At 35.7% G+C, this 12,590-nt stretch overlaps 1 pseudogene; it reads right to left on the reverse strand.

Annotated features, from left to right (window-relative positions):
• Window positions 1-7,259: 7,259 nt before the first annotated feature.
• On the reverse strand, window positions 7,260-9,081 carry LOC145093634 (berberine bridge enzyme-like 8 pseudogene; annotated as a pseudogene).
• Between the last annotated feature and the right edge of the window lie 3,509 nt (window positions 9,082-12,590).

The raw sequence follows: 12,590 nt of genomic DNA on the forward strand, positions 1-12,590 counted from the left end.
CAAAGATCATTTTGATAGACTTGCAAGATCCATCAAGCATGATTTGAAACTCTTGTCCAAAGTTTGTAGATTTAGTCATCATAGTTATCGCGTGTCTTTTGAAGTGGTTGATTTAACGATTGTTGTCTTGTATAGATTCGAGACCGAATCAATTCGTTTATAACGATATTTGGTGTTGAATGTGTATTCGTTTTCCATTTTGTCGGTAGTCGTGAATTTTGTATTTTGACTTACTGAATTAATTTGTTTAAAAGTAGAAGGTTGACCTTTTCACTACCTTTCTTTTTATAAAATAACAATTTTAGTCCTTTATATAAAAGAATTTTCATTTTTAGTGCTTCAAACATTTTCTTGACACTTTTGCATCATAGACTTGTTAAAAGACCGTTCTAACCAAAAATTTATTTCGTTAACAGATTCAGCCCTTACAGATTAGTATTTCACGGTTAAAACCTCATTTTTCGCAACTTTTACAGTTTTGGCCCAAATTCCAAAAACTTTACATTTTTGGTCCTTTTTGATAATGAAAATCATTTTCAACCCCTGAAATAGTTTTATTACGCTATTTGTCCCCTGTTTTGAAGAAAGTTTCATTTCAGACCCGTAATTTGTCATTTTTCGCAATTTTAGGCTTATTGGGCCAAAAAGCCCAAAATTAGCCCATTAACCTAAAAATTTACATTTCAAGTCCTTTGAAAACTTTATTATTCAGAAAAACAATTATGGAAACTGTTTTGACTCTTTTGGCCCTTAAGAAACCGTGACTTGGCCATTTTTAACCCTAGTTTTCAGTATTTTGACATTTTAAGCCCAAAAATGGATTTTTATGTTGAAATATGTTTGTCATAATCTTATAGATTATTATTCTTGACTTGTTTAGTGTAGAATAACTTAGATTTTTTTTTTCTCTTCTCATATCATAGATCTCGAGATTCACCCCTTTTTAGTTACATATTTATCACAAAAACACATAAACATACACATACATGCATAAAAATCACACATAGCACACATATACATATAGATGTACACATTTTCTTGTATTCTCCGCCACAAAACACATGAAAACCGAAAAGAGAGGGGTATGAAGCTCACCTTGAGTTGTAGTTTCGATTTTGAAGAGAGAAATGAAGAAAGTTTCGATCCTAGTAAGCTTTCTTGGATGATCTCGAATTTAGAGGTTTCTAAGATGCCAGATCACAAGATTGAATGGATTTAGAAGAGATTTTTGATGAAATGAAGTAGCTAGATTATGGATCCAAGCAATATCTTATCTTAGATGATGAATTTTGTGGGTTAATTTCCTTGAAAAGATTCAAATTCTCGAAAATTTGATGAATGAGTGCAAGTGTTCTTGAGAGGATTTGGAGAGAGTGGAGATGAATTTTGTGAGTGTGTGTGTATGTGTCTTGTTTCGGCCGAGAGCAAAAAGGGAGAGAAAGAAAAGAGATCTTTGAGTTGACTTGCATGAATACATGAGATGGATGCATGGAAAACCTATGGATAAATGTGAGGTGGCATGGGAAAAGTCAACTCTCTTTCTTTTGTGGGTTGGGCCGAAAATGGAGAGGGGAAAAGAGAAAATTTGGGCCTTGTATGTTGAAGCCCTTTTATGGTTAAGTTAGATGATTGCTTGGTCCAAATAAATCAAAGTATAATTTTTATGACTCATTAGGGCTAGTCTAAATTTGTTGTGACCCAATAAGGCCCAATAAAGATAACCTAGTTTATTTTGGTCTCATAAGGCCCAAAAATATTAAATTTCATGTTTATGGGTCTAATTAGGGCCCATTTGAGAGTTCTAGGTTCAAGATAGTTAAATTGGAAGCTCATTGGTCCATTAGGTCCAATAAGGAAATCCTAGTCCAAAATGGACTTAAACCGTAATTTCAAAGGTTTCCAATTCTTTGTTGACTATTTGTAGTGCTTGAAGGAAGTATTTGATGAAGTTTTGTTGTTATTGAATAAGCATCATACATGCTTTCATATTGTTGATTCATAATTGATATAAGTGTTGTAGTTACAAGGCATCAAAATTCCTAGTTGTGACATCATCCCCCCGTTAGAGGGAATTTCGTCCCGAAATTCTTTTGAAAGCTAGATTTGATAATGTGAGAATAGATGAGGGTACTTATGTTTCATTCAATCTTTGCGTTCCCATGTGAACTCTGGTCCGTGTCTCGCGTTCCATCGAACTTTCACGATCGGAATGCGACTTTGCTTGGTACGCTTCACCTCCCTATCCATGATTTCATCTGGTTCCTCGATGAACAGGAGATTCTCATTGATTTCAATTTCTTCTAATGGGATGATGAGGTTCTTGTCGGATAAGCACTTCTTCAAGTTGAAAACGTGGAACACAGGGTGTACACTGCTGAGCTCAACGAGTAGTTACAGTCTATAAGCCACTGGACCGATTCGGGCAAGAATCTCGAAGGGTCCAATGTATCGAGGGTTCAGTTTGCCCCGCTTCCCAAAAAGAATAACTCCTTTCCAAGGAGAGACTTTTAGTAGCACCCTATCTCAAACTTGAAACTCCAAGGGCTTTCGTCGTTTATCGGCGTAGCTCTTTTGTCTTTCTCGTGATGATTGCAGTCGGGCCCTGATCTAAATTATCTTCTCGGTCATCTCGCGTATGATTTTTTGTCCTGTTAAGGAATTGTTTGGCGTTTTCCCTCTTGCCAGCTAGGTGTCTCCTACCTTCGCCCAGCACAGCGGTGATCTACATTTACACCCGTATAATGATTCTAAAGGAGCAACTTTGATACTCGAGTGATAACTGTTGTTGTATGAGAACTCGATCAAAGGCAAGTGGGTATCCCACGATTTTCCAAAGTCTATTACACATGCGCGACTCGACGAGTTGGAGGCCCAACTCGTCGAGTAGGGTCGTGATTCGCGGGCATTTTAAGTGACCTACTCGACGAGGCGAGAGACCGACTCGGCGAGTAGGTGCTGTTTGAGGGAAACCCTAAATCTGAGGTTTTGCACCCTATTTAAACGCCTTATTGCAACCTCCATTGTCCCATATACTCCCATAACACCTCTTATCGAAACCCTAGCCGCTTTGAGTGATCTAAGGCCATTTTTGGTGCTTTTGGGTGGTTGTGAAGCTTGGAAGGAAGGGCGAAGCTTGGGAATTTGAGTTGGGGCTTGTAGATCTAAAGATCTTATTCGATATTCAGCTCAATCAAGGTAAATGCCCCCAGTTTTGGTCTTTGTTTTGGTTTCTCATCTTTAGGGCTTAGATTTTAGGTGCATTTAGGGCTTTCAAAGCCATTTCCGGATTTGTGAAGTGATTCATGGAGTTCTACTTTAAAATCTGAGTTATTGGAGGGTTCTCATGGCATAAAGGTGCCAACTCTATTTCCATGAGAGCCCCATGCACATTGTAGAGCACCTTTTATTGATTTTTAAGCTAAAAAACCCATGCATGTGCACCAAGTTTGGAACTTTACGTATAAAATGGACATGTGGAGGCCAGATCTATGGTTTTGATGTGTTAAGACCCATTTAAATAGACTGTATAGTAATGGTCAAGGATGGACTCGCCGAGTTGTTCTTCGGGCTCAGCGAGTCGAGGCGTAATGACCACCAAATCTATTCTATGATTGGACCAATTGTTAGGGAGGGAACTCCCGTAGTTGTTTAGACGCGAAAAAAAGGACCTGAGGACCATGGGACTCGACGAGTGTATGAACAGACTCGGTGAGTCCAAGGCAATCTCCCAACCCTTGAAGACGAACTCGACAAGTTGTTCTACAACTCGGCGAGTCATAGACTGGACATGTACTTATGAGGGAGATAAACTCGCTGAGTTCAAGGAAGAACTCGACAAGTCGGATGAAGATGGTCCCGATAGTCTGAAGGAAGAAGAACTCGTCGAGTTCTTGCTAAAATCGATGAGCGCAGACGGGGTTGTATCGGATTAGTGGAGTATGGACTCGGCGAGTTGGCGGGCCAACTCGGCGAGTCAGGTCAACTAGATGTTGACTTTGACCAAGGTTGACTTTATTTGGTTATGGTATTGACCCTGGTTAGGGTCATATGTTATGTTTGATGACTTGAGGATTGTCGTGTAGGGATTGAGGAGTCGAGGGGAGCCGACCTTCACACATGGGGCAGTTCAGACGCTACACAACATCAAGGTGAGTTACCTTCCAGTAGGGGTGGGTCTAAGGCCAAAAACCCCACCCACCAACAGGGATATTTAGTAGGTAATTGTCTTTGTGATTATTATCTTGGTTTGGTTATATGACTTGGTCATGCGATATGCTTTCGTAATATGAGCGTTGTGTTAGTGGTAGTGACAAGGAATAGTCTTTCCCTGGCATAGGTCGTTAGGACCCATGGGTAGGTTAGTACCCCGATATGCCTGACTGTATGTTTATACCTTGCTATTGTATGCTAGTGGTAGGGGTGAAGTAGTCCCTAGTTACCAGTTGAAAGATACCAATGTTAGTCACCGGTTGAAAGATACTGATGACGGTTACCGGTTGAAAGATACCGATGGCGGATACCGGTCGAAAGATACTGATGGTAGTTACCGGTTGAAAGATATCGATGGTAGTTATCGGTTGAAAGATACATTCGATATTATATGGTATATGGTATGATAGGGGAACTCACTAAGCTTTGCGCTTATAGTTTTTAGTCGTGGTTTCAGGTACCTCTTCGTAAAAGGGGAAGGAGTCGGCGGTGTAGCAGCGCATCACACACATGATTTCCACATGGAGTTTTCTGGGATTGTACTCTAATTTTATTACTTTCGATGATATGGTTTTCAAGCATACTGATATGGCTTTTATAAATTGATATGACATTGGCAATGTTTGGTAAATTATGTTATGAATTACTTAATTTAAAATGAAAATTTTGGCCCCGATTTTTGGGATGTTACAAGCTACTAGCTTATAAACATGTCCTAATTGCCATAGAGAATACATTACAAGGATAGTAATGTGGTTTCACTAGTACTTGGTTAGGGTTTAGGCTTTGCTGGGTCTAAAATTTTCCTAGTTGTGACAATGGGACTTGATATGAGGTTCTTCAGCAATCAACCCGTGAACACCTAAATCAATTGTGGGAAAAGAGGTGTGCGATGCAATATTGATCCATGCAAGCCTTCAAAATCTGAACAAAATGCCATCAAGAACTGAACTAAATGTTAGTCTTCCCTTTGATCAATATAAGGCTTAAAATCCTTGAACACATCAGGTTCTGTAAGAGCCAACTGATCTCACAAATCCGACATAGATGCATAAAATTCCTGAACACTGAGATTGTTCTGTTGGAGAGCTCGAATGTCAAACTCTAACTGATACTGCTTTGCAAAGTTAGACTGAGTATACAACCTAGCCAAGTAATCCCGAACCTCCTTTGTTGTGTCATACTTCGCCAACTGAGTACCAACATATTGGATTAAAAAATTATTAATCCAAGTAATGATTATGGAGTTATCAGTCTCCCATGAATCCAGTAAGGCTGCATAATCCGCAGTCTTTTCATCTGTTGGTCTCTTCTTGTCAACTATAATAATCCCCCACATAGTGTTGCCTCGCAAGAAATTCTTCATAACATAACTCCAATAGACATAGTTATTGCTATCAAGTTGGATACTAATGGGCTGAAGAGAATCATCTCACGGGGTCATAACAATCAATAACTCGAAATCTACAAAACCAACATGCGAAATGAAACCCTTGGAATCGACAAAATGAACAAATAAAATCAAAGGGAATACAGAAACGAGCAAGAAAACAAGTAATAACTCGAAATCAACAAAACCAACAGACGAAACGATACCCTCGAAATCAACGAAATGAACAAATCAAATCATATGGAATACAGAAACAATCAACAAAACTCAAAATGAAACCCTTGAAACGAGTAATGTCGTGCCTGCTACAACTCGCCCCCAAAAACAAAATGCGAAGATGATCAACCGAGCTCTAATACCATGTAAACTTACAAGATATAGAACAACTAGGGTTTCGTATCATTATCAAATGAGAAGTACAATATATACTGAAAGAAAAAGACATAATATATAGACTAGCTAATTAAGGTTTTCTAGCTAATAGACAAATATAAAACCCAATACAAAACAAAGTTCAAAATCTTATTAGCTTTGTTAGAAAACAAAAAAAAAAAAGTGACTGTTAGCTAAACAAACACATAATAACACACACAATATACATACACAATATCGCATAGAGACACGCCCACTCAAATTCTAGGTTATGCTATAATTTATTAAATATGGTGAAATCCAGATCAATAATGATAAATAAAAAAGAAAAAACAAACTAAAGTAACATCATTTTTCGTCTTATAATAACAACCATTCATTTTTCAAATAAAAATCCCAATTTAACAACAAACCCCAATAATTCGATAGTAATAAACGTAGAACATGATAGTTTCAAGAGAAAAAAAAAACCTCATGCCTTCAATCTCATCGGTCGCTAAAAATGTATAATTGAAGATTATCTATTAAAACAATACACTGAAGAGAAGATAATAGGGTTATTCGTGAAGGTTGGCGGTGTTATCGTGCAATGAGAGAATAAGCCAATCAAGTCATTTTTTCTTCCATTTTATTTGTTTCTCTCACTGCCTTTTAACATGTAACTTAGCAACATCATTTTCTATATGATGTTAAGTTGGTGTTAAGATTGATTTGACATTTAAAATGGTGAAATAACATTGACTTATACCCAATAGTCTAAGTTTCCAAAAATATATGTAATTTAATTTGAACCAAAGAAAGTTGTAGGTTATAACATAGAAGGGTCGAAAGGTAATTTCACTTTGTGACATAAGATATATTATTTTCTTAGATAGGAACAAAACCGTACTAAATATATTTATAAAGAATACGGTTGCTATTTTATGATAATTGTAAAAAAACACTTAATTATAAATTTTTTTTAACGACAAATACAAATATATATTAAATTATTCCTAATTATAAAATACATAATACAGCTTTTATAGAGGTTAATTATAGAACAGGGAAGCAAAACTTTATTTCATATTTCATTCTAATAGTATTCTATTTGTCATTTTGAAGTAGTGTTCAAATATTTGAGATATCGTGTGCATAAAATAATCGAAGTGTTCAAATGTTAGAGATATCTTGTGCTTAAAATAATAAAGTGTTCAAATGTTCCAGATATCTTGTGCATAAAATAATCAACATAAGTTTCCATACGTTTTCTCAAAAATAGAAAATCGAAATCCAGAAACACATCATATAATTTTCCTTGTATAAAATACAAGTCAAAATGATATCATTCATTATCATCTAAATAAGGATATCCTGACCTTGAAAAAGCGATACTCTTACAAAAACAATAAAACGCAATAAAGCAAAAGTCAAGCATAGGGATATTTAATGCACAAGTAGTTAGAATAATTTCCATTAAGATGACAAACTTGGTATACTTTGCTCATTTCTAAAGAAATTTGTAGGATCAACCTTCCTCTTCACCATGGTTAGCCTCTTGTAATTCGTCTCTTTGAAATACTTGTGCCCATAAACCATTCCTTCAACGTAAGCATTCTTGCCATGGTTGTTGACACCAATGTCCAAATCCCTGTAGTTCAGAAATGCTTCCCTGGGGTTCTTAGAAACAAAAGGAGTCATGTAATCATACATCATCCTTGTGAAGTTCAAGTACCGATCCGCTGCTTCAGCGCCAAGTTCATCCCAGGTTACATAGTATTGGATCTTCGCTATATTCCCTGATCGATGCGGGAAAGGCTTTGCAAATTCGGAAATTTCGCTCATTCTTCCGCCATAAGGGTTGAAAATCAACATTTGGTTTTCAAGTTCTTTCATCTTTTCGAATATATATTTGAATCCTTCTTTTGAAATAGGGTTTTTTACGTAATCAGATTTGACCTTGAATGGGTTGATACCTTGTGCTGTACGGCTTAGAAGAGCTGTTGTCGGAGTACCCATGGGGAAGTTTGTGTAGAAAAGCACAGACTCTATCCAACTCATTTCAATACACTCTGAAATTTGTACCTCTAGTTCTGGGAAATCTTTGTTCAGGAGGTTAACAAGAGCTGTCGAGTTTCCAAGGTACAGTGTTGGAAAAATACCACCGATTGTCTTTTCGCCGTTTGTGTTTATTACTTGTAAGATCATTCGAAGGAAAAGGTCATTATCGAGCTTATTGGCAACTTGTATCCACCTATCAGCGATGGTGCTGAGGTTCTGTTCTGATGTTCTTTGGATGTTAAAGACTGTCACAACGGGAGGAACACGAACCAGTTTGATCTTGAACGCTAGAACCACACCAAAACTGACACCACCACCACCTGTGATGGCCCAAAAAAGATCTTCACCCATGGATTTCCGATTCAGAAGTTTGCCGTTCACGTTGATTAACTGAGCATCAACAATATTGTCAACCGAAAGGCCATATTTTCTCATCAAGTTACCATAACCACCACCACTAAAATGGCCACCAACTCCAACAGTAGGGCAAATTCCAGCGGGAAAAGCATGCATGTTGCTTTTCTCTGCAATTCGGTAGTACACTTCACCAAGAGTCGCACCAGTTTGGACCCATGCAGTTTCATCTTCAATATTTACTCTTATGGATCGTAAGTTAAACGTGTCAACAACGAAGAAGGGTTGGTTTAAATAGGATATATAGGATAGCCCTTCATAATCATGGCCTCCGCTTCTGGTTTTCATTAGCAGGCGGTGTGTTTTGGCGCACACAACAGCAGCTTGAATGTGTGAAGGATGTAAGGCAGTGATGATTACGATGGGTTTGGGCGTGGTGGATTCATTGAAGCGAAGGTTACGGATGTAAGCTTGCAAGACAGATGGAAATGAAGAGTTATGGGGAGTGTAAAGTTGTCCACTGATCGGAAAACCAGGGTCGGCTTGGTTGTTTAGACATTGGGTGAACCGATCTGTAATTGATGTCGAAGTTTCTGAGGATTGGGTACAGAGTAAGATAACGAGGAGAGGAAAAATGAAGATTTGAATGTTGAAAGAAGAGGTGATTGCCATTTTTGTGATATTGCAATGCATGGTTGAGACATGCAATTTATACACAAACTAATGTCAACCTTCTAATCTAGCCCATACTCCCTCCAAATTTTAATATCCCGAATTTGTAGAACTTTTCTGTATCTTTGAATAATTCTTTAAGTAGAGGTTTATAATGACACGCATGAGATATAAATAATAGCTCCAAAATAATATATATGAAAATAAGAGGCAACTAATAATGTAACGTTGAGAATAGTCCAGCAAATAAAATCAAAATGTGGATAAGACAATGAAATTCAACTTTTGATGACAACCATAATCCTTTCGTACATGCGGCTTAATTTGAAGGGCAAAGTGGGTAGTGCGTAATGTCTAAATTTTTGGGGCTCAATTTTTTTATTATATATATATATATATATATATATATATATATATATATATATATATATATATATATATATATATATATATATATATATAATAGCCATAAAAACCTTTTTTCTTGTTGGCATTTGAAATATTTAAATGTTTAAATGTTCAGAACAGATAAATGACTTTTTGCTTGAATTAACTGATTTGGAGTGTGAACAGTGAAGACCTTAAAATTAGCAAAAAAAAAAAAAAAAAAAAAAAAACAGTTTGCGATCGATAATCACAACAACTAGTAAGAAGAAGATGCGCTCAATGGAGGTATTTGGAAAATCCGTGGTAGCGGTGTTTACTACAAATTTTATTTATAGTAAGGCTATGAGCCATACTCACCATGTCCATTTGGTGACTCAGCCACATCAGCACAAAACTCTCTTAATATGCTTTGATATCATAATAGTCAATTTCGCTTCATTGTAATTTACTCTAAAATGTTTATTTGAAACTAAATTACATTATTATCTTTTTTTTTTCTTTTACAATTAATAAGCCTTATCTTTATTACTATTACTTGTTTTGTTGTTTGTAATTAACTTTACATCATTAATGTTTTTTTTTGTAAAGCTTTATTGAATGCATTTTAATTATATTTACTTAGTGTTTTATTTAGATTAACGTGTTAAAGTCAGATATAAATGTTTGAGTTTACAATGTTTTATTATAAATTAAATGTCCTAAGTATTTTTGTGATAATAAAAAAAATTCAAATCAATACTTTAAAAAACCCTACAAAATCAAATAATAGAAGATAATAACAACTTAAAATGATCTAACAACACAAAATTTTGAGAAATTTAGACATTAAAAAAATATCCATGTTGGTGAATCTAAGAGTATCGCTAATAGCTTTTCAATAGTAGGAGATCTTGATGTTAAATCTAATAAAGTTGAAGTGGCCAGATATCGAGAATGGATCCATTATTGATTCTCTTGTGCCGATGAAGAGTAATTGTATTACACAGAATTTAAATGGTCATATTAGCAAGAATACATGGGTAAAACTTAGAAGAATAGGCAGGCCCGGCCGGGCGAGCTGGGCTAAAGCCCAGGGCAGCAATGTGGCAGGGGCATCATAATATACACAGTTCTTATAGGTACAGAACTTTATTAGTAATTAAACAAGGATAGGGCTTAGGGCCCCCACTTTTAAGGGGCCCCATTTAACCCAAATACTCAATACATGTCCATATCTGAATTTGAATCGCCAGGCCTCAAAAACTCTGTACATCTCTTCTACAAGCGATGATTCTTCTTCTTCTCCATTGTCGAAATCTGATTAACGATTCTAGAAAACTCTATACATCTCTTCTCCAAGCGATGATTCTTCTTCTCCATTGTTGAAATCTGATTAACGATTCTAGGCTTCTTCTTCTCGATTCTTGAACACTCTGAACCGCTGAAATGCGTTACAATATGCTCTTCTTCTTCCTTATCCATTCTAGGCTTCTCCATAACTGATTACTCCATTGTTAAAAAAATTCGGATGATTCAAGTCTATCACAGAAACGGTATGTGCACTTTTTTCACATTTTAGTTTTTATTTCCATTATCTTTCATCTGATTATCTAATTAGGGTTAATATATAAATTCGATTTAGGGTTAATACTTTTTAGTTATTATTTTTTCAGTTATCTGATTTTTGAGTCCATTGTTCATTGATTACAACAAATTCCTGTATAATTCTATTCTTAAATCTATTTTCTATAATTTCAGTTTTTATTTTTTTTTCATAGAAGCGGTATTTTTTTCAAGCGAAAAAGAGAAAATATAAACAACAACAGGACGATTCAATTGCAAAATCAGATCATTAAAAGATACAATTATCAAGCGAAAAAAGAGAACGAATATGAACATTTTCTCTATTTTCAGTTTTTATTTTTTCACTAAAACAATATTTTTTTTCCCGTTTTCCAGATTTGAGTTTTCCAGTTTCCATTATCTTCTATAGTTATATTCTCAAATCTCAAGTTAGTAGGCTACATGCATAATAACATTAAGTATTAAGTATAGTAAATACCAAAGGGCCTCAAATTTTTCGTTCGGTTAGAGCCCCCAAACGGGTTGAGTCGCCCCTGCATAGGTATATTTTAATTAGGGCCTAAGAATTTGTCCATATCACATGTCCACCACTCGAGTCCAGCAGACGACATAAACCAAGAAGCGGCGATTCATTTCCAGCTGCTGAAAAGAAAAGACTGCCTTTTATTTAAATTAGCAATTGTCATGGCACGCCTAGTAGGGTTTCGAGAGTTAGGAGGAACTGGAGAAAACGAGGAGACAAGGGTCGTATATCAATAATACACGAAGATAACAATGGTAATTGATTTATGATTTCTTATTTCCATTGGAGATGTTACTCGCTAAACCCTAAATTACAATCCTGATTTCATTTGGAGAACTGAGTTGCTTGATTTTTGATAATTTGATTTTTTATTTCAATTGCATTAAATTCTTAATCTTTTCTTAGTTTCTGATGCTTCCGATTTTTTATTTCAATAGATTCAAATTTTCTGAAGCTTTTATGATATTGCAGTGATTCTTCTTCTTTCACAATGAAACTTTGAGTTTTCAGATGACTAGCGGATTTCATTTTTTTCATTTACAAAGGGAGATTGTCCAGTGTTGAAGAATCTGGTGGTCCGAATCAACCCACAACAGCGTACATCATATTTGAACATTTTATTGCAACTACGGAGATTTTGCTTAAGATATAGTTTCTTTCTATCTGAGTATACATTAGTTTTACTTCCAATTTTGAAATTGTTATCTTTTAGTTACTTTATGATAGGAAAAATAACAAACGTGAAGATTGATTATATCTATGAAACAGGTATTACGATGAACTCAAAACAATAAATAAAACAAGAGTGGATCAAAGTATGTCGAATGATTAGATCAAACAATCCTCAGCATAGCTCGACTAAGAACTTCCGCTGTAGAGGATTTAGGGTTACAAGAACGATAATAATAAACTTATGAATTATGCTCTGATCGTTCTATTCTCTCGTTTTTCCAAGATACATGCAAGCACCTATATTTATATACAACCCTACTAAACTTCACGGATGGACAGACCCATACCGGAGATACAAAAATGGACTAGCTAACGAGCCCAATAGACGCAACACTTAATACAAAACAT

The sequence above is a fragment of the Lactuca serriola genome, chromosome 3 (genome assembly GCF_051521515.1).
Source record: "Lactuca serriola cultivar US96UC23 chromosome 3, Lser_US96UC23_V15, whole genome shotgun sequence".
Taxonomy (NCBI): domain Eukaryota; kingdom Viridiplantae; phylum Streptophyta; class Magnoliopsida; order Asterales; family Asteraceae; genus Lactuca; species Lactuca serriola.